The 24,125-nt window shown below is 46.5% G+C and overlaps 1 protein-coding gene across 1 annotated transcript in view; it reads right to left on the bottom strand.

Moving 5' to 3' along the window:
- The window catches only part of LOC144144311 (frequenin-2-like), a 404,396-nt gene that overhangs the window by 359,087 nt on the left and 21,184 nt on the right, over nucleotides 1-24,125 (bottom strand). The window lies entirely within an intron of this gene.

The following is a 24,125-nucleotide window of genomic DNA, read 5'->3' as shown; positions in this document are numbered from 1 at the left end:
ATACCAAGTTATGTAAATGGAAAAAATTACGCCCATCTTCCCGCGAGGGGAACCCTGATGTGATGCGACGCATCGGGGGGGGGGGGGTTCAATTGGTGTTTCCATTGGGTTGATTCTTTAAATCGCGTGAAACGTGTTGTGAACGTGTAGGATGCATTCGCTGAAGGGACCATCGCTTCGATCACGTCTTCATCGGAAGAATCAAGTCAAGCACGCAGTCGTCAAGCAAAGTGACGCGAAGTCGAACGAGAGCGAGCGTTGACTGAACCGCCACAGCGCGCTACCCGCTTTATATTCACAGCGCCTGAAGGAGAGGAGACAGCGGAGGAGAGTCTCGCATGCGCGCACTTGCGCGACGGGAGCAGAGCGAAGCGACTGAAGCGCGCACACGCAGCTGTTGTTTATGATAATGAGACGGAGTGAGAGTGTTGCGCACAGCTGTCGGAGAGAAGAGCGGAGGAGGGTCGTGCATGCGCAGGTGGCGTGCGGACGCCGCCGACGCCGACGCAGGAGGGACATGCCTCAGAGCAAGAGATGCGTCGCATCTAATAAACGCCGAACGACGAGCGTGCAACCTGGCGACTGTGCGGCCACTCGGTAAGAGCAGGTCTAAAGCTAACTTTAGGACCATTTCTACGATAACGTAGACGATGGGTGTGAAGCAGGCAGCGGTTTCTCTCGACCGATTTGTCATTGAACCAACCGTCAGAACACTCCTCGCGCAATCGTATCAAAGCACACAGATTGGGCTGAACCAGCGGCAAACAAATGGTTACCAGGCTAGCAATTGGCGTTCCTTATGACGCAAACTTGTGCCATGATCCGTATTACGCGTGGCGCAAATATTCCTCGTTGGTGCGTGTCTATGCGTGCACGGGCTTGCGTGCTTTTGTGGAGGGTAGGGGATGGAGAAGTAGGAGATTTTTTGCCGCATTCAGGCGTGCATGTTTGCTCTGATTGAGCGTTCACGTGACGGACTGTCCTCGCTGCCACTTAGCTTTCGGCTGCAACCACTATGGACGTTCGCTTGCTTTTTAAACCTGGCCATGACCCGATTTTACGTGTTTTTCTGTCTGTTAACTTCATTTGGCACAGGAATAGACTTTTCCAAACGCGCCATAATTTTTCACAGCGGCTTCCTATTTCTGAAATTTTGGTGCGTGTTTCGCGGGTAGGTGCACCAGTAACAGTTCTAAAAAAATTGCTCGCTCTGTTTCGAACCTGGGTCATGAAGCTGTGGGTTACTTTTGTACTATCAAGGAATCAGCACGAAGTGAACATTTTTATTGATTCCAGTAGCCCACATGAAACTAACGGAGAGGCATTTGATGATGCCGATTTCTATGACACGCGTTAGCAGAAGTCAAAGGAAAACAAATACGCGGCTGGGTGTTACGCATTGTAAATTTGAGTAGGGTTCGAAATCCTTATGGGCCTCGGTATCCTTCCTCCCGATCTTTCTCAACCGTCCACCTCCCTATAAGAAAGACTGGTTATTTGACCCAAGCTCGGAAGGACAGAGAGCCCTCGTGACCCACGTGAAATAGGCGCTATGTGTGGCTGCACCAGACGCCTTGGGCTAAGGTTTTCGCTGCCATTTGATGGCAAATGAAGCTTGTTAATGGCAAATTAATAAAAAGACAGGATACGCGATTTCAGCAGGCGTCGCACCTGTAAAGTTAGGCTCGTTCTGCCCCTTTCGGCGCTCGCGCCGATGAGCCATTGTTTTTGTGATCACCGTCTTATAGCTAGACACGTGGCACTGATCTTTGCTTCCAAGCAGCAGCGGGATCGAACACATGATGGTGGTGCGCGTCCTGTGAAACAATGGCGCGTCAAATGGTCAAGAAAGTGCCACTGGCTTATCGATGCCCCACCGTGCATTTCAGGCACAATTATTTGGAAAAGTGGCGTTCTCTGAGCGGCCTGTGTCTATAAAGCCGTTTCTGGCATAGTTTCATACTAATATAGACTAGAGGGAAATCTGGCGCTGCAATCGCGGGCCGTCGTGGGCGCCGCCATTGCAGCTCCTCGCCTACTTGGCTTAGCTAGCCACATGGCTCCTTTTTTGTCTCGAAGCCAAAAGCAACAAAAAAAAAACAACATTTTTTAGGGGCTCGGGCTGTCGGCGTCTCATGTCATCGTCGTCATTCGTCGTCGTATTCTCATGTGGTCAAAGTACTAAAACACCAGGAAACTCGTCTTCCAACGCCTCGCGCTAGAACGTTTCATCTCCATGGGCGAAAACGCGTACTAAAAGAACACACCAGGGGCCCAAATCTCTAAAAAAAGGGGGTCGTTTTGAAACAACGGGGTAGCACCATGCAAATGAATGGTTTTTGGTGTTGGGGCGCCGCTTTGAGCTGTTTCAGGACGTGAGAATGCCTGCAGAAAAGCACTGTGGCAAGGGCGCGAAGCGACCAGCGAAACGACGGGGGGCAGTGGGTGTCACTTTGCGCCCTTTCCACGGTGCTTTTCTGCAGGGATTCTCACGTCCCGAAACAGCTCAAAGCGGTGCCCAAGCCACAAAACTCATGAGTTTACATGTCGCTACCCAGTTGTTTCAAAACGACGGCATCTTGTTTTAGAGAATTGGGCCCCGGGACACTCGTTTTTCGTTCGCGCTTGCTTGCTTGCTTCTATTTCGCTCCATACTCCCTTTAACTTTAAAATTGGCATTTCTCCGTTTCTAATTTCACTTCTCTTCCGTCTGCTTAATTGGGATGTCGCGTATATCAGCGAGCGCCGTATGGCAAGAGAGAGGCTCACAATCTTTGAATACACTTACACACTGCATGCTTCGCCCCTCCCCAGGTTTCACGTTAGTGGACATGGCTCTTTTTTTCTTGTTCATCTTGCATGAAGCTTATAAATAGTTACTGGCAACTAAATATTTTTTGAGCTTCAGTTTTAGAATAACAAAAGAAATTTGATTAATCTTGTACAGCAATATTGTTGCTTTTTTGCAGCCAGAGGCAAATTTCCAGGCTGTTCTTGAGCCATGCGAAGCACAAGTGGAACATGCCTGCTCGGTACATAACGGAACGCTCGTTGAAGCGCGGCTACCCTAGACAGGGGCGCCAGATTCTCCTGTAGTATATATTAGTATGAAACTTAATGGTTGCTGGCAGCCTCGCTCTCTCAGCTCTCTTTCAGCGCTTCGAGAGCATGGATGGTGAATGCTGTAATACCCTTCCAAAAGGCTTCCTTGACGACGAAGTAACGCCATCGAGTCTCACATCCTAAAACCCAAACATAAATGTCCTCTGAAAGTTTCTTATTCTTCTTTGCCTCCCTCTCGAGGGAAAAAAAGCGTGTGATTCTGCCCACAACTGAACGACCTGTGAGCAACCAAGCTCGTCACCGCCATTGGCTTCGATTTGTGGGTCTTCATGGCTGCTCCCCTTCGAAGGCTGCGCCGCGACAATGGAAGGAGGACAGACACCCGCACATAAACAACGCCACAGCGCGCATAGAAAGGGATCTCGGAGCTCGAGTTTCCTCGCGCATCGGCTCGCCTGCGGCACGCATAAAGGGGAACACGATTTATGGCTTCGTTTACGGCCACGCGGGCTGGTGCACGGCTTTCTTTCACTTTGGATTCAGCGAAGCTGTGGACATGTTTGTGCGTGTGTGCGTGTTTGTCACTCTGCTTCTATAGGAGTATAAATCTTACGACGGGACACCGCAGCCGATCCTGCTCTTGAGGCACGGCAATCGGCAGAGTGAATGGCGCGCTGCCGCAGTTTAATGCGCTCCGCCAGAGAGAGATGGCGACCACGTCGAGGGGAGCGGACCACGCATGTGCCGGTACTCTGGTGACGGAAGGGGATGAAGAAATTCAGACATAGAGAAATTACAATTGTTAAGAGAGGACTCGTGCTATCTGGTTAAAATTGCGGCCGGCCTCCCTATGACAACTACGGAGCAACTCATTGGGACTTCATACACACAAAAATGCATGCAAGTATGCACCGAGGTTACAAAAAACAAGATTTCTGCGAAGGGCCAGTGATAGGTTTGACCGAGAAATTATTGAAGGGTTCTCAATCGAGAACCGGGAGAGGAATGCATCAGCAAGCAATTTATTGTCCTTTCAGCAAGGAAGACTGAATTCCTGAAAAGCGGACCAGAACGCAATGCGTGACTTCATGTGTAAATAACATATAAATGCAGTTTTTCCAATAATACATTTTAGTTGGAAGTGGCGCCTCATCTGAATTGTTTGCTTTCTTGTCGTGTCAGCGTTTTATTGCGGCTTTAAATAATAATAATAATATAGTTTATTCACATTTCAAAATACAGAACATTATCCAGCCCGCATAAGCCGCATGGCTTGTGTGCGCCGCTGGGCAGTCACAGGAGGGCGCGAATTGGGACACAACGGGAATAGAAAGCTCAAGGAGCCCAACAATCGCAAGGAAAATATCTTGAGCAACTGCCATGCCCAGGAAAAAAAAAGAAAAAGAAAACTCCAAAGTACTTTTTACTTACATACACAGGAAAGGCATTTAACAATCAGTCGCACTTCAAATTGTTACAATGGTTTTTTAGGTACATCCAAAACAGCGCAATGCACTCATTCAATGTCTGCAATAAATGACATAAAAAATGTTTTTACCTGCTTCATATTATTAACCACTGGCTCGGTTTTAATTCTGTTAAATAAATGTGGGACATAAAAGGCACGGGTTGTTTTACCATAATAAGTGTACACACGTGGCAATACAAACTTTTAAACGTTTCTCAAAGGCCTAGCTTTAACATTCACAACTTTGAATTCATTTTGATAAAAGTGCTTGCACAAAGCATCAAACATAAATTGCTTTTGAACAGGTAAAACATGAAATTGTTTCATGACATGTTCCATTGGTTCGCCATGGTGCTTTGTACTATAAAGGAGGTTGTATGCAATTTTATGGAGGATGGTGTTCAGAATATTGAGCTTATAAGATGATGCGCGACCATATATTGTAATTCCGTATTTGATAATGGAAGCTCCTAAACTTTTATATACAAGCTTTTTAACTGAAGTGTTGCAAATAGAGCGCAGCGCGTACAAGGAAGCGCACACTGCTGTAAGACGTTTGGCAACGTATTCAATGTGAAGGCTCCAATTAAGTGTGTCGTCAAAATATAACCCCAAGTATTTTACGTTATGTTGAAGTGTTGGCACGGAACAAGAACAGTTATTGCATTTACTGCCGTGCAAGTGTAATGGGTAAGCTGATTGAAAAGACTTATAAGGGCTATGGAAGCAAATAAAACTTTTTCAGTTATCCAATATGACCCTACCCTACTAGCATACATATAACATTGTCAAAGAACTCTTAACGAAAAGCACGGCCACAGTGTGGCTAAGCAACCGCCTCGTAGCCCCTTTTCCTACACGTCCAGAAGGCACAGCCCAAGGACAAATGATTTGCCCCTGTCTATTTGCCCCTGTCTATTCGACCTGGTTATGAAAAGGCTCGCTTCCGCTGTTGCAAAACCATCCGCACGGCAAGTGTGCCACTTATGCAGACGGTTCCATTCTCTGTACCTCTACTTCCTCTATTCGGGAACAACAGTATGCTGTACAAATCACAGATGACTACATGAACCTATAAGGCCCCACTTGCGCACCCGAAAAATCAACGCTTCTCACTCTCACGAAACGCACCTCATGGCGTATCAAGGGTAAAATTCCTCTCCCACAAGCCACTTTAAATAGACAGGCTATTGTCTATTCCTCTCAGTTGGCATTCTAGGTCTGAACACCTTGCCTAAACCATATTTCCCTTGCAAATCACCGTAATTCAACTTACACGTAGCCCGAAGAGGACACGTCCTTTAAGAGCAAGACACATACACCTCCAGGCACTCTAAGCTACAAAAACCCAAATACGCACTTCCTTAATTTACTCTGTCCAGATCCGACGCAGTTATAATAAGGAAACTCAACATACAAGCACCTTTCCACATATTACACCCTACTGCGTTACGTTCTCCACCCAGCACCTTGCAACATGTCAATATTGCCCTAACATGGGCACTCATTTCCACATCACAGTACAGTGGCTCGATGCTCCTGCCCAACCACCCCTCCCCAACATTGCTACGCAGAAGTGGACGGAGTTGCTCGCTATCGCCGACCCCTCTTCCCAGAGAATGTTATGTTGGTAGGGAGAGCAGCTCGAGCAGGCCACCTCCAAGGCATCCTGGACTGAGAACGCTCCTGATCGCGCGGAAGCCTTAAAATCGCGCTTGCGGTCTTCAAACGTTTACTCTAGCAATATATTACGTTTTATTAATTACGGAATGCTTGCACGGGCCACTACGAAGGTACAAAATATTGATTACTATAAAGTTTTACACAAACGGCTGCTGCGTATCATGGTTACACTACCGTTTGTTACCCAGACTGCGGAGGTTTTCTAAAAACACAATATCACTCAGACAGACTCGCTGTTAGATAGAAGTTAAGTCGTTCGTATACACTTGGAAAACAGAAAAAATGGTAAACGTGTAGGTTATTTAGCTGAATGAAAAACAAGGGAAAGTTAAAGAATACGATCCAACCTTTAGGGCGTCTAAAAAGTCCGTACTGACTATGGGAAACAGATGCTGAGGTCTGTATTGCTGACACTTCTATATCTGATTTATAGAGAAACAAAATGTTGAAGTTCTCAAACTTTCATTACAAGACTTGCGCAAAATGACTCATTTTGAATTTGGCTTGTATTGCTGTGTTTCGTTCTCCTTCACTAAACTTCCATCATACTGCATGTGTATCCAGCGGCCAGGTCCCCTCAAGTGTTTGCAGCATATTTCCTTAAAATCAAATTCAACCAATCCGAGCACTCATGCGCGTTTAGGGTTTATCGGTGGGCTTGTTTGACTTACTGAAGCCAGCAGCATGGGATCGTGTACGGATAAATGTATATGCACACAACATTGGGGCAAACAGCAGGTCTAGTTAACGATAAACGACATCTTTGCCATCCTAAGCAACCTTCCCAGCTGCCGCGCCCTTCGGTGGCAAATTGCAATATGGCGTCTCGACTCTAGCAACGGAACCCTTTTCACTCAGGGGATGCATTGGCGGAACTCTATTTGGCTCTGCAGCTTGTTTCGCAGCCGCCCTTCCTTTGATCTGTTCGGGACACTGGCATCCCTTTGAGATGCCGCCTTGTATTTCCGCTCCATAACCACCAAAGCATAGGCTTGAAACCGGCTAGCGGGGAAATTCTTTTTCTCGGAACGCTTCCTTCACTCCGTCTTGCATTTCGTGAAGAACAACGGGACCATTGAGCAAAGAGCATTGTTCGTTGAATACACGTTCACACCAGGACACGGATTTTGCGACCGAAGCGGATTTACTTGGAGCAATTAGCGGAACGTTACACCCATTAGTCACAGCGGCGACGCCGATGGTCGATCAGCAATGTGTAAGAAATACGTTTACCCTGCACCGGCTGAAGTAGTGGGCTGATCGGTTTGACCTTGCTTGAAAGCACTGATATGGTTACAGCCAGGCACATTGGCGACCCGCTGAGCGGTTCCCAACCCATGGTGAGGAGTACTCTTGTGGGGGTGGGGGGGGGGGGGGGGGGGAATGAACAAAGATGTTTTGCGCAAGCCAAAACGTGTAGAATACCAATGGTTCCACGCACTCCAGCGTCATAATAAACCTCACAAATCGCCAAATACATGTCAGCAACCAAATTTTAAAGTAGATTGAGCACATAGTAATGAACAGCATCAGATAAAACACTGGAAGGATGAACAAAAGCTGCTCCTAGGCCGCCGAGAAGATTCGCTCATGCCCCATATTTTTTGAAGCCCGTTGGCGATGCAGAGTGGTGGCGACGCGTTGCCGATAGGGGGGATGTTGAGCGAATGATTAGAGTTACGCGTCCAAATCAAAGATGTGGGACCGTGCATCGAATCACGGCTGCCACAATGCCCGCGGCGTTCCCTTCTACCAGGATCTCGCAGTTCGGATTACCACCGTCATTACCGATCGTGGCCGCCAGTTCGAACCAGCCCTCGCTACCGAGCTTCTTCAGAAGACTCAACTTTAGACGGCCGCTTATCACCCCACGTCCACGGGGTGGTGGAACGTTGTCATCGCCATCGCAAGGTAGTTCTTGATGCTCACGAGATGGCATTCGAGTGGTTGCAGCGTGTTGCGATGACTCTTTCGGCTATTCAATGTGTCCTGAAGACCGACCTGTCCTCTTGCGCTACAGAACTCTTTATCTTTCTACAATTCGGCAAGTTTTGCCATTTCTTCGACCGTCAGTGCAAACAGTACCTACCAGTGAGTACGTTGAAAGACTGCGCATGCTCTTCAGTCAACTCGAGCCCAAGCCTACACGACGGTCCCAGTCGAGAGACGTTTACATCACGCCAGACCTTCGCAATGCCACCCACGTTAATCTGCAAGACACTGTTGGCAGACCACTTCGACACCTCTACGACGGCCCTTTCCCGTACTAGACGGTGTTCTTCAACATTCCTCGTAGAATTCAACGGCCACCCTGACACCATCCCCCTTCAGTGGCTGAAGCTTTCTTTTGGGGTTAAAGGAGCCATGAAGACAAAATACAAGTTGGGTTTATTAAAAATACTGCTTAGTCCCGATAACAATGATACCAATATCATCGCAATCTTCGAACAAATAACGGAGATATTAAAAAAAACGTGTGAAGCAGTCGCGACCCCCTAGCCAATTTCCCGCAACTTTTCTTTGACGTCAGGGAACCTTGTTTGTGCGATTGGCGGCCGCCTAACTGACCTGTCCCGACGACACATGACTGGACGTCTGTAATGGGGTCTCTAGTTTCATTTGACCGCATCACTTGAATGCTAACGCGCAGTTAACGCACTGAAAATTATGTTTTATTGTTGGCCCGTATGACGTCATTCTTGCTAATAACACGTCACTGTGGCGCAAAATTTTAAACTTTTTAAATACTTCTTGCTTTTTATTCGTTAAAAAAACACCTTTTGTGGCTGTAATGGAGCTGAGTGAGATACTGAATCCTAGTTATTTCAAATTAAACAAAGTTGTACTTTCTCTTCCTGGCTCCTTTAACGCAGCTATGGGGCCTCCACAAGAACTTCAACCTACAGGTATGCCTCAATTCTCTGATCCGCACTCTGCGAACCCGCCACATTCGTTGGTGGGTTTCCTTAGTCAGGACCACCAGAAATAATTGGTTGTAGGGTTTAACGCACCGACGCAGCGCAGGCGATGAGGCGCGCCGTAGTGGAGGGCTCCGGATTAATTTTGACCAACTGGGGATCTTTAACGTGCGCTGAAATCTCGAACACGCGGGCGTTTTTGCTTTTCGTCCCCATCAGAAAAGCGGCCGCCGCGGCCGAGAATCGAACCCGCGTCCTCGTGCTCAGCAGAACAACGCCTTAGCTACTGAGCCACTGCGGTGGGTCCACCAGAAATAATTTACTGCACTGGACACTCCCATGTATCTAACGTGGGGCGCACGTCTGTTCAATGACTCTATCACATACTATCTTCAAAAAGTGGCCACGACGAGTGTACTTTTCAATCGTTGCCCCGGTGTCGCACGTATAGGCTATCAAAGACTACGTCTTAAACGCGCCAGTGAGAGGTACCTTACCGGCTCTTCAGTTGCTTAGCTCCGAAAAAAAAATCGCGGTCTACTTCTCCACGACGCCTTTAAGTTGTTTGTCTCAGCGCTCAGAAGAACGAATTGGATAACTAACGAGAGGCGCGACATAAAATTTCACACAAAATTTTGATCTGCACCGTTAGGACACCCAGTGTGAAACGCTGTGCCTTCACTGCGTAATATCAATGCGCAGACAGTCTTTTTCCAAACAAATGGTATGCCTCGCCATCTGCCCGATTTTCGCTGCTGATCCCGATGTTGCTAGTTTTATTGCGCTGTGGTAAGCACTTCGATAGGTGTTTTAGACCATTGGCTGTAAGTTCGTCTCGCAGACGACTGACGATAACGTCGGGCGAATTATCAGTCAGAGATAAACGGCTGGAGGTACTTCCAAGTTTAGTGCGTCTTTAAGAGTGTTGATGGTGAGTTGTAACGCAGACGACTTGCGATAAGGTCGGTTGAATTGTTGAAGATAAACAGCTTGAGGTACTTCCAAGTTGAGCAGGTTGTGCGTTGCTGTACCATATCTTGGGATATGATACCGCGAAATTCAGGTTATTTTTTAATACATTTTCGCATGATCGATGCTAGATCATCTTTTTGCTTCCTGCCAGCTGTTCTGTGTACGCAAGCAATAAAACTTGCAGTGTACTAGTTTTAGACTCACACTGCAGACGTATACAAGCATGACCTTTTAGGGACGGGGATATCTGATCATAAAGGTCATTCTGTTTGAATGCAGAGCTTTGGATGGATCTTAGGCATTTTTTTTCAAACAAGCATGGCCTTACATATGCAGTAATTTCCTAGCCATGCGGTCAAATCCAGAGCTAATGGGCATAGCCATGGGAAAGTCATGACCGCTTGTGAGTGTCAACAATTGCTACACGCAGACACCACTCGCGTCAGTGGTAGTGGATGTATGGTCATCAATAGATCTTTGAGCTTGCTGAATAACGTCAAAATCCCCGCAATTTCCTTGCATAACGTATTTGAAAAGAAATCTGTGGGATTATATGAATACACCTGTCCCTCGCTGTTTGAGTCTCTTTGCACCTATATGAAAAGAGACTCAAGGTGCGAGAGTGAAGTGTTCAACTCCCGAGAACAGCCGCACAGTAACAACATTGAATGCCACTTTAAGCGTCGGTCACATCGTTTTCAGCCGAACTGATAAGTTTTTGCGCACTAGTTATCGTGCGCATGCGCGGCGTTATTCCCAGGCACACAAACATAGCTGATACTGGGGTATGGTGCGCAGTCGGAGTGATGGAGCCACTAGGCTTTTCCTGGCAAAATGAAATAGAAGGCTGCAATCACATGAAAGTGTTAGCATTATTTGTGTAGTTCAATGAAGTAAAGACAACAAAAGAAGCTGGTAACCGATAACCATCTTGTTTAGCAAACGTGAAGTGGCGAAGAAGAAGATATAGAGGGTATGATGCTTCGAACGAAGGTGTAATGAGTGACCAAGCGTCCTCGGCTCGGGTAGCGCTGCGGTTGATGTGCTCGCAACGTCGCCCATGGTAGGCGCCGCTTGCACTTTTCGACGTTCGAAAACCTTCTCAGATACAGACATGGTTATCACTGCAAAACCATTGACATGCTCATTCCACCGATATGCGGTGCTCGCATTTCCGCTCACTTTTGCGCCTTTACTAATGCTTGAACTCATTGTTTACCAAAAATAATAACTTTGGTACAAAATATCCTTCACACTGAAAATTTTAGTTTATTGATTTCATTTCTATGAAATAGATGGTACGTAGCCAAAATCACCCCACTAACTCATAAGAGTGGCGCGTTGCACTGGGCAGAAGTCTTGTTCAATGCCCTAAATGCAAACTGATTATATATCCTTCGGGCGATGCCTGTTCAGTCCGGTTAACGCTATTAGACCTGAAACTAAAACCAATGAATGTGTCTCCAAGGGAACATTACATGTCCGTTACCAGAGCTGTGCCCATATCTCGTACGGATGCATTCCCGTCAAAACGCTGCCCTGCCAATCTGTTCTTGCGCTAGCTCCCCGACTGCCACCGAGTCCGCGCCTGACCGCCAGAGAATGACCCGGCCATCCAGCACCAGCGGCGGCGGTTATGGCCCTCGCCTGCAATCTTCACCGCACCGAGGTCTTGATCGGACCCAAGGCGACGCTTCCCGCCTTCCAGTCGAGTCCGACGTGGAGTCCCCTGAGCCGTTACGCAGCGCGCCAGACATCATCGAGGAAGCACTTCGGTAGGCTTGAGTGTAGCCGCATCCGCGAAGACGTAGTACAGTATATTTTACGGTGGCCTGTGGTGTGTTCACCTGCACTTCCTGGCATTTTTATTGCCGCAAGCAATGAAGAGTACACAATGGCAGCTCGAACGACTTTTGCGGTGCGTGCAACAAACACTGGTCATGGCACACCCCATTTCCGTTCTTGCTTCCCAAAGGTGAGCAAAAAACAAGCGGTGCATGCACCACAATAAACGTTTATTCTGGCTCAGTGAATACCCAGCGGAAGGCAAGGTCATCCGCATATTTAAAGTGGCTCAGTTTTTTTACATTTACTTGTGTTGAAAACAGACAAGCAGGAAAGGTAGAGAGAGGGCCGCTTTATTGCGTCCTAAGCGGCAATAATTGTTCGAAAGACACTAATGAAGATAGCACTCGCTACCCTGTTTCACGCATCTGATCCGTTCCTGTAAACTCCGTCATCGTCTTATTTTCCTAGTCGGTTTAAATTTGTTGCTTATACCTGTTTTCTCCCAGTCAAGCTTCCTAAATAGCCCCTCTATGAATGCTGCTAATAATTTAAGTGGGATGGTGTCCCCTTCCCTAACGCCCTTCCTAATAGGGAACCTCGAACTCTTCTTATGAAGGGTTACCCTGTCCGCACATTCATGATTAATTTCCTCTGTTCCGTGTACGTTTTCTCAACTCCCCGTGCTCTCAATGCATCTGTCACAGCAGGGATTTTCTACTGAAACGAAGTGAATCTGTGATACGGGAGAATACCTGCGAAGAATGCCCCGGAACTAAACTCAGAAAGCCTTGTCGTAGTATACGCCGAGTGCCTTTCCTCCTCCTCCTTAGTCTCAAACATGAATATACCATGTGATGCTCATGCGACACATGTCAATCATCACTTTTGTTTGTAGTCAAGTATTCCAAGAAAGTTCGTCTTGTGAGGCATTATATGAAGAAACCGTAATTGAGTCACTGACCAAGTTAAAAAAAATCTTAGCAGACGTTTCAGAACCCGGACTGCTCCTTATTAGCAATCCATTACAAGAGTGCGAACATTAGAGGATTGTGAACAAGGACTCTGTAGGGGTTTTGAAACGTCTGTTAGCTTTTTTTACTTGGTCTGTGATGGTATTACCGTTTCTTCGTCACTTTTGTTTTATATGACGCTTAGTGAGTCTTCGGTAAGCATGGCTGTACGAAACACGCATGTTGCAGGCACCATTGGCATTCTGAGTCTACGTGGGGCTGGGCAGAAAGTTTCAACCCATGGGACATGAAAACCCGGATGAGTTGTGAGAGCATATGAGTTATGAGCTCTCGACCGCACTGAGTTCTGTGCCCGTATGAGCTCAATCCTTATGAGTTCCGAGGTGATACGGGCCCTGAGCCCAATAATCTCACTTGGGCGGTAAGCTTTCGGTAAGTTCTCAGTCCCGTTGGACGACAAGTCAGACAAATCCTGCGCCGGCTGGTGAGCCTGAGCCGCTTGCTTATGCACGATACCACAATGCGTTTCGAACATTCCACCCTGACACGCCACGCACAGGCACTCCTAGGTGCTACCTAGTACCTAGCGACGCATTCTCTTGCTCGCGCGGCATTTTTGCCCGCTATGACACTGGCAGAAAGGCTCTCCGCTCCAACCGAACGGCGTCGCACGAAACCTCTGCTTTTTTTACTGCCGCCTACCAATGCCGATCGCTTGGAACGCCGGCATAGTCATTTTCTGATGACTTATGCCCTTTTAATAATTTCATTATTGGCTAATTAATTATAATAAGATGATTGATTGATTGTTTGATTGATTGATTGATTGATTGATTGATTGATTGATTGATTGATTGATTGATTGATTGATTGATTGATTGATTGATTGATTGATTGATTGATTGATTGATTGACTGATTGATTGATTACCCGCCGCGGTGGCTCAGTGGCGAAGGCGTTGCGCTGCTGAGCACGAGGTCGCGGGTTCGATCCCCGGCCGCGGCGGCCGCTTTTCTGATGGAGGCGAAAAGCAATAACGCCCGTGTGTACGAGATTTCGGCGCACGTTAAAGATCCCCAGGTGGCCGAAATTAATCCGGAGCCCTCCAATACGGCGCGCCTCATCTCCTACGTTGCGTCGGCGCGTTAAACCCCACAATCATCATCATTGATTGATTGATTTATTGATCCTGTTGTATGACGAACTGGCTCAGTTGATTGGCTGTTTGATAAAGCGTTGTCTTAAACGCCTCTTCGAGTACGTGCTACAGTGTGGGCAAAATTTACACCGTGGGCTGTATGTGCCTCATCTCTCGCACATCCATGTCGTTTGTGTATTCGCACCAAGTAATGAATTACCAAAATGCCCAGAATGCTACTCTTGCTAAGGGCCAGGCTTGAAACACTCACATATGGGACGCACCCTCAATGGTGGGGCTTCGTACACACGCGCGCGACGTGAAAGTCAAGTGACAGCGCTTAACAACAGCATGCTCTAGTGTTTTTTTGACACGTGCCATCTCTCGTGTCGCGTGCTTGCCACGGGTAACACCAGTTCGCTCGGCTTGGCAGGCGCAGGCTTCATAGTCTCGGTTTAGCGTTAATTTGAAGCTGGCGGAGAATTACCCTCGTATTGCGAACACCTCTTCCACCAGAGCTTCCAGTCTGACCTCGGTGTCAGAACACCCCCCCGAAATTTTATAAGTGGCGCCCATATCTCCTCCCCCCTTCAATCTTTATTCCCGCCCATGTTTTTTACACACTTCATGTATAAATGTATGTATAAAAACGACAAGATAGAAACCGAAAAGCAGATATTGTTAGGGCGCAGTCTTCTTTTTAAAATATTTCTACGGGCAAGGTATAACAGCCCCCGAAAATAATTCCGGGCTACGCGACTGCCTGCAGCTATCTCAGGTGAGACAGTGAACGCAGACACAAAGCTAGTTTTTCGTCTTATACTGCGCGGTGGGTCGTGAGTCATCAGGCCATAAAGACGTTATTTGCAGTTGTGTCATCCCAGCTATTCGCATTTTGTTCTTTGCAGAAAACAGCAAATAACATTATTTACGATGGTTTATTATGCTTTCAACAAGTAAGGCGTCTATACACCCAAAGCTTTTCGCATGTGTTTACTCTGTTTTACATACCAATTTGCAATAAACTCCTCTCCAGGTGCTTTTCGCTCTTCCACAGGGATGTTGCTTTTCAAGCCGAGAGCTCGATAATGAATGTGGTGTAGCCTCAGAGAAATGGCCGTAGCGGCTTTTTTAAACATGATCGTTTGAGTGAAAGGGGATGCTATGCTCCATTCACCCGAACCGACGAGAAGACAAACGACGTGCAGGACGGACTCGGAATACCGGGGCAATTGAGTTCAGTATCCAGAAGAGGCGTGCGGTTGCAGTGCCTGCGTGGCTCGCGGCGACGATTTCCTTTCCGGACGGCCCCACCCCGTCATCAAGGCGTCGAAACCTAACAAATGTGCACCTGGTGCAACCAACACCGGGAGGCTTCGCACACCTTTTCTCCTTGCGTTCTTCATTTCGAGTAGACTTTTGCCACGCTAGCCCACGAAACGTCGTACTGCCTGCACCACCTGTGTTGTACTTAGTAGGGCTCCGGGTTTTCTGATTTTATTTTAGGTGCAGAGCACTTGAGGGGCCCGTTTTGTCGTCGTAGCTCGTTCGCTGTCCCAATATCTAGCCACTGCCGGAATCAGACGGCGCAGCGAGATAACGGACCCAAGTAGAGACTCACAGCATTACGGCGTGACGGATTCAAACAGAGGCTTCTAAAAACAAGCGGTTTATATAGTCATAACCCTTGGAAATTCCTGAACCGCTGGCGCTTGTCATACATCTCCCTGTTGTTTAGCTTTTCTGCGGTATTTCGAACGCGCGATTCTTTTCTTGCGCGGCTGGAGCCCTTCTGCGGCATTTCGAACACGCCATTTTTTTTTCTTGCGGTGCCGCTTTTTTCGCTTACTATGGTAAAAACCAACCCACCGAGCGTTCCTAACTAAATGAACGCGTGGGCTGCCGGTTATATATACAGATTTTGCCTCAACTGTGCCTGCAGTTTTGTTTGCGCTAAATAACGGGGAGATGTATTACAAGCGCCGGTGGTACAGCAGGTTTGAACGGTTATGACTATTTAAACCACGTGGTTTTCGAAGCCTCCGCGTGACTCCCTGACCCCGGTACAGAAGGCCCTACTTAAATCCGTTATCTCGCTGCTCCGCCTGATTCCGGCAGTCGCATCGACCGTTAGCGTGCTAAGACGAGGCGAGCCCATAAAGTGCTCTGCACTTAAAAGAACAGAACTCCCTCTCGCGCTGTTCCAGGCAGGGATGCGGGCGAGCACTGCGAAGGCGGGAAATTTGAATTGTATTGGACAAACCTCCATTCAATCCATCAAGACAGGAGTGAGACAGGGAGGCGAAGAGCGTGATGTGCCGTAGCAGTGAGCGGATAACGGTGCCTTAGCCCATCATGCCGAATCACAGCTTTGCACCCCGTCAGCTTTCAAGTTCAGTGGAACGGCTTTAATGTTTTAGTAAAATTCGTAGGGTGTTTTTCGGATTTCATTTTTAGTGATATTTCGGTGCTTTTCTCAGTTTATATTTTGTAAATATCCAATTCTCCGAAATTCGGATTGTATTCCTGTTTATTTTAAATTCTACAAATCATACGTGAAGTTACATCTGAACACGAACACCTGAGAACGCTCGGAGGAAATTTCCGTCTCAAAGGTTTGAATGGCAGACACACATATGTACACAAGCACAAATAGTTAAACAAAACGTGTACATTTCTTCTATTACAACCTTAAACTGTGTAGCAACGCACGCTAGAATACTTTACGAGATTTTTGTCGCTGATGGAAGAGCGCTGCTTTCGATTTATGATACTCAGCATAGAAAATGCCCTTTCAACGTTTGCGCTAGAAATAGGCACAGAGCGAGAAGCCTCAGTACGCAGCGAGACAACACCGGCCACTGCTCAGTGCAAACTCTCCAAAACGAGATGGGTTCAACAGTGTAATTATTTCCTAGCGTTGAAAGTTTGCAAAATCTTTCGTGAGCTGATTTATATCAGGGTGAATGACCTTTGTACAAACAAGTGTACTGGTCTTGCAACGGCACAAAGGGACCTCCTCGTGGGGCCGGTGGCCATTTGAAGTCTGAACTTCGATCGCGATTTTTTGCCGCCGTTGTGCTCTCAAATCAGTGTCTGTCAGATAATTCCGAATTGTCCAAGATTTTACCGGAGAGTGTTTTTTTCGAATTAAACCGAAAACCCGGAGCCCAAGGTATAAGTAACCGTTGTGTGACACGAAGGTGGGCCTCAAGAGGAATTTGTCCCCAGCCTTAGTACTTGAAGTAGTCAGGCGGTATTTTCAGGGACTCTCCTGCAGAGTTCGTCATAAGTTTCCGTCTCTGACAAGTTGTTACGGGTCAACTCTGCAGGAGAGTCACGTGGACGCGGCCGAAGGCCGGAGCGCGATAAGCAGCATAAAGAAAATTGATGAAAACATGTATCACGGCGCAGCGACCAGTAATAATAGCGCTGCAACTAAAACAGGAAAGTGCCAATAAAGTCATACAAGTAACCCGGACAATCATCAAGACAATATAAAACAAACACCGGAGGGTTTGTTTCAGAAGCACAAACAACGACAAGTTCACAAAACATTCGAGTTCACAATATGCTCTCAACATCGTAAAACGATTGGCACTGAATCCGTTAAGAACATTACAACAGCACAGAGGCACAGAAGGCTATGCTCCTCACCTCTATAAAGCGAGCACTCCCACGTAAAGGAGAGGCTTCTTCGCCTAGCTCGCACCTCGAACTGCGCCTCAGTATAGATAGCAACGAAAAAAATTTGTGCCGTGAATTAAAGTTGTTTTATGCGTAGCATTCTTTGCTGAGTACCCCCGCAGCCAGGACTGTGTAACGCCCTGCATTTCCACAAAAATGCAGATTTTGTGAAAGTAACCTTTGTAATCGTTGTGATAGCGTAAATGGAGATAATTGGCACGAGCAGAATTGAAAAAAAAAAAAGAAAAAAAAACAAATAAAAACTTTTCGGGAAAAAATGATCTCGCAAAATAAAAATATGCACGTTACGCATCACCCCCCCCCCCCAAAAAAAAAATTAAAGAATAATCAAAAAAAGTCCGCAAAACAATGGTCAAAATAAAAACAACGCTCAAATTGAAAAAAAAAAATATCGTACATGGACCAACTCTGTCGTACGCCTTGCATCTTCGGGAAAAAAAACATAATTAGCGAAGTAAAGGCACTTTATCGCAAGAATGGTATAAATTTACATCATTGGCGAAAAGAAACAAAATAAAACTTGGAAAGAATAAAATAATCCGGCGTATTTCGCCACTGATGGCCACATTTGGCTGTAAAGAACTCGCACTCAAGACAAGCGGCATAAGAATGCTACACATTAGTAGACAATTCTCTGAATGTCTGCGGATTTTTTTCTGCATACCTCGTCCTCCTGCAATAGGCAATATGAGGGACGGAAACGCCGGTGCCTGAATAACGAGTTGCGCGATTAATTTCAGCAAAAAAAAAATCGAACTGAAAAACCTTGGAGGCACGTGATGCGTTTTAACAAAAGTGCCCAGTAGAAGCGAAATAACAAAACAGAGGGCAGTGATAAAGTGGAGGGCCACCTCAAAAACAGGCTATGCACGAGAGCACGAACAAGCTGTCCTTTCAAGGTGCCATAAAGGCGAAATACAACTATGCTCAGTTTGAAAGGACTAGTTTTTGATATCTCACTCAGCTTCATTTCAGCCAGGAAAGACGTGATTTCAACCGATGAAATGCAAGAAATATTGAAAAGCTACCAAATTTCGTGTTGCATACAGATATTATGGGCAGAAGCAGGAGAGACATAATATGGGTCAGCATTAAAAACTTAGTTATCTGTGTGTTAACTGCAAGTTAGCACTCAAGTGATACGATCAAATAGAACTAGAGGCCCTACTACAATCGCGCAGCTATCTTTTCTGGCGGTGGCCGAGGCCGGCGTCCATCAATCGCACGAACAAGATTCTGTGACGTCATAGAGAAATTATGAGAAAGTGGTTCGAGAGTCGACACTAGTTCTTGTGCTTTCCCTAATATCACTGTTGTTTGTTACAAGTCTGCGATAATGATTAATATATTTGTTATCAGAACAAACCGGTCTTTTTAGTACACCAAACTTCTCTTTTGCTTTCATGGCCCCTTTAAAGTTGGAGCGCACGTATCATGGCATGCGCAGGTAAATTTGATGGTAAGACCATGTCATTGTGACGGCGGTATGCTACTTACGGCGGTATGCTACTTACGGCGGTATGCTACTTACGGCGGTATGCTACTTACGAAGCGCGCATTGCGGCACCGAGTACGCATTCACCTCCAAACGATGGCGTTTTCTCGAAATTTCCCCAGCGAGACGGCAAGTTGTCCGGCGTACACTTCGAAACATTGATTTCATTTGATTGTAGTGTTTTAACGCGCCGACGCAACGCAGGCAATGAGGCTGGCCGTAGTGGAAGACTCCGGATTAATTTTGACCACCTGGGGATCTCTAAAGGAGCCATGAAGACAGAATACAAGTTTGTTTTATTCGAAAGATTTCGCGTATTATAGCGCCCCCAGCGCTTGTCCGGCAGCAAATGATGCCGTATTCACTGAGAAATTGATCAATTTAGGTTAAAATTTTGATTCTCCCGCCAAATCGTAGGTTTTCGTAGTCACAAATGACGTCAGAAGCGCGTGTATTAACGCGAACTTCCACTGCGTCATTCGGGTTTGCGGCCTGGCTGTCCGTCAGCCCTCCCAGACGGCGCTGCTATAGTCATCCACGAACCGTTGTCCGCCGTTGCTTTGTTTTTGAGCGTATTTGCACCTGGCTTGTTTTTGTTACTGTAAAAAGTGATCGTCTCATGAAACCTGGGGTATCCTCGACAAACAGGGTCACGTAAGACAACGCTGCTTACGCCAATCGGCCAGTGTCCTGTAAAACAACTTCAAAGCGGCGGAATGCTCTGAAGCTAAAACTAGCATAGTGCGCCCAGTACCAACAGCAGTGCGCATCGGTACTTATATGCTTACGTGCGTTTTTGTAACTTTCATTGTTTACCGCACCATTCTTACTGCTGTAAAATGAATATGCATTACACTTAAGCGCGAATAGTTCGTTCGGAAAGCCTATAAGCCATGCCTAATTTGCGTTTACTTTTTCCGTCCTCAGCCAATCGCACAGCTGAGCTCATGTGACATCATAGGTTCTGTTGCGGGAAATGAGCTGGTGGGTCGCATGGCCATTCCGTTTTTTCCTAGTTATGTAGCTTATTTGAGCGAAGTGTGCGTTAACGGTGGTGTCAGTATGATTCTATCGAGGCAATCTTTCGAATGAACCGAACTTGTGTTTTGTCCTCTTGGCTCCTTTAACGTGCGCCGAAATCTCGTAGACACGGGCGTTTTTGCTTTTCGCCTCTATCAGAAAAGCGGCCGCCGCGGCCGGGAATCGAATCCGCGACCTCGTGCTCAGGAGCGCAACGCCTTAGCCACAGAGCCACCGCGGCGGGTACTTCAAAACCTTCCGAGATAAACGAGTGCAGTTGCAAGGGTGAAATGGGGGTTCGGTGTGGAATAAAAAAAAAATGCCTTCTAGTTTACTGAAATCGTCATTTAACCTACTCCGAATTATAGAGTTTTTAGGGGCACAATATTTTTGAACCTTTCCCAGACACGAGCCTTAATTATTTATTTATTTATTTATTTTCAAGCATGGGAGGCTCCAACCAGCCTGATCAGGTTGTCGGGATTGGCGAAGCGGTGAGAGGCAGGACGTCATGGCCAGAGCGCCGGCGCGTGGGCCTGTGCGCGGAGGCGTGCTGTGTGCAAAAGGGATGACGTCGCGTGGCGCGGCGAGCGTGAGTAATCGTGTGGGTTCATTGTGTGGAAGGGCATAAAAATCAACTACGGTTGACAGAACACAAAGAAGCATCGCAAGGAAATCAAGCTGACTGTGCTTACGCACTCTACTAATTTGTAACAGATTGTTTTTACTCGCCCATTCCTCCCCCCTGCTTTCACATTCTATTCATTTGCGTCGTACCAGTGTTAGATGCGTTGTAGAAGTCAGGCAGTCATTTTTTCTCCCCTCGTTGTGCTTTTCCGCTTTGATGTTCCCTGTTCTTTTGTTGTTGTTGTTGTTTCTGTGTTTTCTGTCATGCTCTTATTATTGATAGGAAAGGAAAACACGGTGAAACAGATGGCAGCAGCATGGCCTTTCATAGGTTTCATATAAATAACTCTAGAGCAAAATGACTTGTGGAAACGCTGCGCGTCTGGCCAGGACCCAGCAGTACTTCCTCAGACCCAACACGATAGTCCAAACGGGCCAATGATCTGGCTAATTGTTCTCAAAGGAAGTGCGTATCGTGGCCAGTTGCAGGGAACATGCGAAATAGTCTCCGGTACATGGCAGGTTTCACTATTGTGGTCACTCATAACGCCGATAATGAGCGTGGAGCGACGTGTAAAGGCTACCCCAAGCATAAGACATCAAAAGCAGTGCTGAAATTTCTGCGCAGCAGAGGTCCGTCTTGATAAACTATTACACATGCACTGTATAAGCATATGCATATTTTGTACATAACCATTCTTTCATTTCCCCGCCATCTTCATATCTCTCATCCTCTATCCACGCTCTGCCCCGTCCTCTTTCCACACACAGAATAGCTGGCCAGAACTAATACCATACCAGAACTCATACCGTTCTGCGTTTTTTTTTTTTCAATAAAATTCCTCTCTCTCTCACTCTCCCGAGCAAAATCGAAACGGAATCAAGGACAGAACATTAGTATTTTCCCGTAAGGCATAAAAGTAAGCTTAAGTGAATTTAAAATGAAGTCAATTGAACAAAGTAGTCGGACAGGAATACTTTGTGCCACCGCGTTGACGGAGAACCAACGTGCAACGCATCACTCATTGTCGCTGTTATTGCTTTTAAAGTAAGGGCAAAATCAAGACTCATCCAAGACTCCAGAAAACGACGGGAACAGTAGCTGGCGTTAACTTAGAAGTACAGGCACGCTCCCCTTATTCCGTATCAAAACATCATCTAATGCATTTTCACATTAGGCACCAGGCAACGCTAATGTTTTTTCCCTGGAAACACGCACACTCGGTTGCAGACATAGAACTCTGTGGCAGACAACCCGCGGCGAAACAGAATGAGAGCAACAAGACGGCCGAATCGATAGCTCCACGAGCCGATTGTTGCTTCAGTCATCGCTCCCGTGTCAAAAGGAACTCACGGACAGGGGCTCTGGAACCGCCTCCCGTAGAGCCGCTCGATTATTCATGCCATCGAGGGAGGAGCTTCCGCTGTTTGGTCAGGCACTGTATTCACGTCTGCCCACAATAGGCTATCTATCGCAAGAAGCAGGCTTTGGTGGGTCTTCTGGGTAATGCCAGATATCTCTGCCGCTGCAACGATTGGAAGGACGCGTACTTTTGTACTCGGTTACTTTGTCTGCCTTTCTTTTTTGTGTGTGTTTATACACGAATTTATTAATGTTCTGTGCAAGCGTTGCTTCTGCAGTAAGAACTCATGCTGGAACGTTTCTGTAAGCGGCAGCCATGACTGATCCTCAAGGCAATGCGGCATGTCCTGCTTCGAAGCTGGTTACCAAGCCAAAGCGTTGAGATCTCATGGTTGAAATACCGTAGTGTCTGTCTGTGGCACCTGGTTCCCCCTATATTTTTCCCCGTCCTCAACACTGTCTTCTTTGAATTTGCAGGCGCATTGAGGCTCTGAAATTTCCGCACTGCATCATAAATGGCGCCCGTCGCCTTTCATAGGATTCCCTTACAACTTTTGCCGAACCACGCACCACTAGAAGCCAGTCCAATTTAAATCTGACCCCCTACTTCGCCCGCACCAGCACTTTCAAGCAATGGAACTTACTTGCTAATTCCACCCGCTCTCTTTCTTTGTCTACATTTCTATCCGCTGTTTCTTAATAAGCACCAATATATCCATGCCGCCACTATTCGTGTTCATTATAGTGTGTATTTGGAGTGTTCGTTATTTTTCCTTTTGTGTGGTTCTGTTGAATGATTTTAGTGTACGTTGTACGGGTGATGTATGCTTTGTATGCCCCACTCCTGCGATAGCCCCATGGGGCTGCAGTATGTAGAAATCAATAAATAAATAAATAGAAATAAATAAAACCTGGTAAAACTGGTTCACGTTCGCCGAAGGATTGGTTTTTTCGCTGCCTCACCGGCTGTAAGAAGCAGTCCCTCAGCAGTGCCGACGTGTGACTTTTGGCTCACTGCGTCCGATAAACATGCCGCTCCGCCGCCTGTTCGTGTGCGAGGAACGTTTGCTGCCGTTATTCACTTAAGCTTGCGTGTTTGTCGGTCGGAGTCGGCTTGACATTTCTGACTGCGTACGTTAGCTAGTGCTATTTAGAAAGTTGCTGGTGCTCGCATTTCTCGAGTCTGCATGTAACATGCTCTAGTAACATGCTCCCAAGTTTGCAAAATTATTTAAGATTCACGCTGGCTTTTATGAGATTTTTTGGGATGAATTATTTTAAACAACTACAAATTGTTTGGGCAAGTAACGTGCCTTAAGTCAAAGGCCTTTTCAGGACGCTCATGAAGTCTGTTTTGGCTACAAATAGCTTGGTGTTGCACTTACGTCTGGTGTCAGGAAACTGTATTATTTTTAATATTCATGTTTGAATTGTGGCATACTGCCACATGTGACCTCTCGTTTCGAAATGTTTTATCGTTAATCTTGGCTCGAGCGTTCTTTTCCTAAACTCTTGCACTGCACTGTTTTAGGTTTGTGATAATACAACTGTGTATGGCTTGTTTTTAGACCTTTCCCTACAATTTAATAGCAAACTGCATTTTCCCAAACAGTTATGCGGAAACATGGTATGGCAAACGCAATAGGTACTTCCGCCTTTGAGTTACCTTGTTTTATCTGATAAGACAGCATATTTGATGCTCACTGTTGTATAATGTCTGTGTCAGTGCCGCGGTAGACACACACGTCTATTTATTTGTGATGCAGTTGCCCCTAAAACCGTCTTTATAGCCATGTTTTTGAGTAAAGATGAATATGTTAAAATGCCATTTAGAGCCTAGTGTTATCGTTATGCTATTTACTCCTTGTACGTTGGTCATTTTCTGTGCAATTTAATATAGACAGCTATCCA

Source organism: Haemaphysalis longicornis, unplaced genomic scaffold (genome assembly GCF_048455015.1).
Source record: "Haemaphysalis longicornis isolate Haplotype H1 unplaced genomic scaffold, Haemaphysalis longicornis Haplotype H1 scaffold_1, whole genome shotgun sequence".
NCBI classification, from domain to species: Eukaryota; Metazoa; Arthropoda; class Arachnida; order Ixodida; family Ixodidae; genus Haemaphysalis; species Haemaphysalis longicornis.
Note: the sequence above shows the minus strand (reverse complement) of the source record. Positions and strands in the feature narration are given on the sequence as shown.